Genomic DNA, 2,500 nt, shown 5'->3' with positions numbered 1-2,500 from the left:
ATTTTTGAAAATCACCAGGCGACCCCCCTTCATTGTCCCGCGACCCCTCGGGGGGTCCCGACCCCCACTTTGAGAACCTCTGCTGTAGAGGATCCGGACTGGTGCAGACCTACAGTCACTCCTGGATCACTGAGACGCAGAGAAACATCCACACACACTCTTACTGCTGATGTACATGTGGATAACTCTGCTCGTCATGAATGATCCATCTCTGCTCCTCATTATATTGTAAAAATCCATTCGCCCTCACCTTCCCTCAGCCCTCCAATCAACTTTGGTCACTAATGGACACATGGAATGCCTTTAGGGCGGAGCTATCAGTCATTTAGGGCGGAGCTATCAGTCATTTAGGGCGGAGCAACCAGTTATTTAAAGCAGAGCTATCAGTCATTTAGGGCGGAGCTATCAGTCATTTTGGGCGGAGCTATGAGTCATTTAGGGTGGAGCTATCAGTCATCTAGGGCGGAGCGATTAGTCATTTAGGGCGGAGCTATCAGTCATTTTGGGCGGAGCTATGAGTCATTTAGGGTGGAGCTATCAGTCATCTAGGGCGGAGCGATTAGTCATTTAGGGCGGAGCTATCAGTCATTAATGAGGAAGCTGTCAGTCATTTAGGGCGGAGCTATCAGTCAATGAGGGCGGAGCCATCATTTGAGCAGAGCTGAGCTCCACTGAGGGGGAGCATGAGCTCTCGCTCTGCCTCCTGTAAGCTGTTTTAATGCGTACACCAACCCCACCCCTAACCCTACCCCCAGTGACATCACTCGTAGAAGAAGTGCAAAAAAGGTGGAGCTCAAGCTTAAGCTCCCCCTCTCTGGAGCTCAGCTCGCCCAAATGGCTCTGCAGCGAGCACCACTTGCATTAATGAGGAAGCTGTCAGTCATTTAGGGCGGAGCTTTCAGTCAATAAGGGCGGAGCTATCAGTCATTAATGAGGAAGCTGTCAGTCATTTAGGGCGGAGCTTTCAGTCAATAAGGGCGGAGCTATCAGTCATTAATGAGGAAGCTGTCAGTCATTTAGGGCGGAGCTATCAGTCATTAATGAGGAAGCTGTCAGTCATTTAGGGCGGAGCTTTCAGTCAATAAGGGCGGAGCTATCAGTCATTAATGAGGAAGCTGTCAGTCATTTAGGGCGGAGCTATCAGTCAATAAGGGCGGAGCTATCAGTCATTAATGAGGAAGCTGTCAGTCATTTAGGGCGGAGCTTTCAGTCAATAAGGGCGGAGCTATCAGTCATTAATGAGGAAGCTGTCAGTCATTTAGGGCGGAGCTATCAGTCATTAATGAGGAAGCTGTCAGTCATTTAGGGCGGAGCTTTCAGTCAATAAGGGCGGAGCTATCAGTCATTAATGAGGAAGCTGTCAGTCATTTAGGGCGGAGCTATCAGTCAGTTACACACTGCCCTGCTGAAAAATCCAGCTTAAACCAGCCTAGGCTGGTTGGCTGGTTTTAGCTGGTTGACCAGCCTGGTTTTAGAGGGGTTTTGGCCATTTCCAGGCTGGTTTCCAGCCATTTCCAGCCTGGTCTTAGCTGGTCAGGCTGGGAGATGACCAGCTAAAACCAGCTTGATCAGCCTAGCCAGGCTGGGAGCCCAGCCAAAACCAGCCATGTCCAGCTTAAACCAGGCTGGTCAAGCTGGTTTTAGCTGGATTTAGCTGGTCATTTTCCAGCCTGACCAGTTAAGACCAGGCTGGAAATGGCTGGAAACCAGGCTGGAAATGGCCAAAACCCCTCTAAAACCAGCCTGGTCGACCAGCTAAAACCAGCCAACCAGCCTAGGCTGGTTTAAGCTGGATTTTTCAGCAGGGTGTGTAAAATGTGGTGTTGTCACGACTGGGTATCACAAAAACAAGGGAAAGATCCAAGTGCAGCAAAACACATTTATTGTCAAACAATAAAGATCCCTCAAAAAATGACAAAGGGACAGGCAAGGTACCAAAATCGAGGAAAACATGAAGTGCAAAAATTAAGCTCAAAAGTGAATCAAACACAAAGTAAACAGGTATCCAAAAACATAGTAATGATACTAAACAAAGTGAACAAACAAACAAACAAACAAACAACCAAACACGATGAACCAGATCACAAATAAAGCACGACAAACCTAAACAGAACATTGAAAATCCAAAGGCAAACTAAACACAACATAACAGGGCTTATAAAGAGAGAACTAATTAGACAATGAGGGACAGCTGGAAACAAGAGGTGATCACATGACTAGGATACAAAACACAAAAACCAAAACAAAAACTGGTGCCCTTGAAAACCACCAGAGGGCACTGCAGCAGGTGTGACAGGTGTATTGTAGTATAGGCAGGGCAAGGCAAGTTATTTCTCTAGCACATTTCATACACAGTGGCAATTCAAAGTGCTTTACATAAACAAGAATAAAAGAGACCAGTATAAGAGAATAAAAACTACTAATAAAATGATTAAGAACAGATTAAATGTGTTAAATAGATTTTAAAAAATGAAAAAGAAAATAAAAGACATGATGTGAT

General features: G+C 45.9%; 1 protein-coding gene across 1 annotated transcript in view; it reads left to right on the top strand.

The window, feature by feature from the left end:
* Positions 1-2,500, top strand: part of cfap44 (cilia and flagella associated protein 44) — a 26,914-nt gene that overhangs the window by 6,707 nt on the left and 17,707 nt on the right. The window lies entirely within an intron of this gene.

The sequence above is a fragment of the Danio rerio genome, chromosome 19, assembly GCF_049306965.1.
Source record: "Danio rerio strain Tuebingen ecotype United States chromosome 19, GRCz12tu, whole genome shotgun sequence".
NCBI classification, from domain to species: domain Eukaryota; kingdom Metazoa; phylum Chordata; class Actinopteri; order Cypriniformes; family Danionidae; genus Danio; species Danio rerio.
The sequence above is the reverse complement of the archived record's forward strand: the minus strand, read 5'-3'. Positions and strand labels throughout refer to the sequence as shown.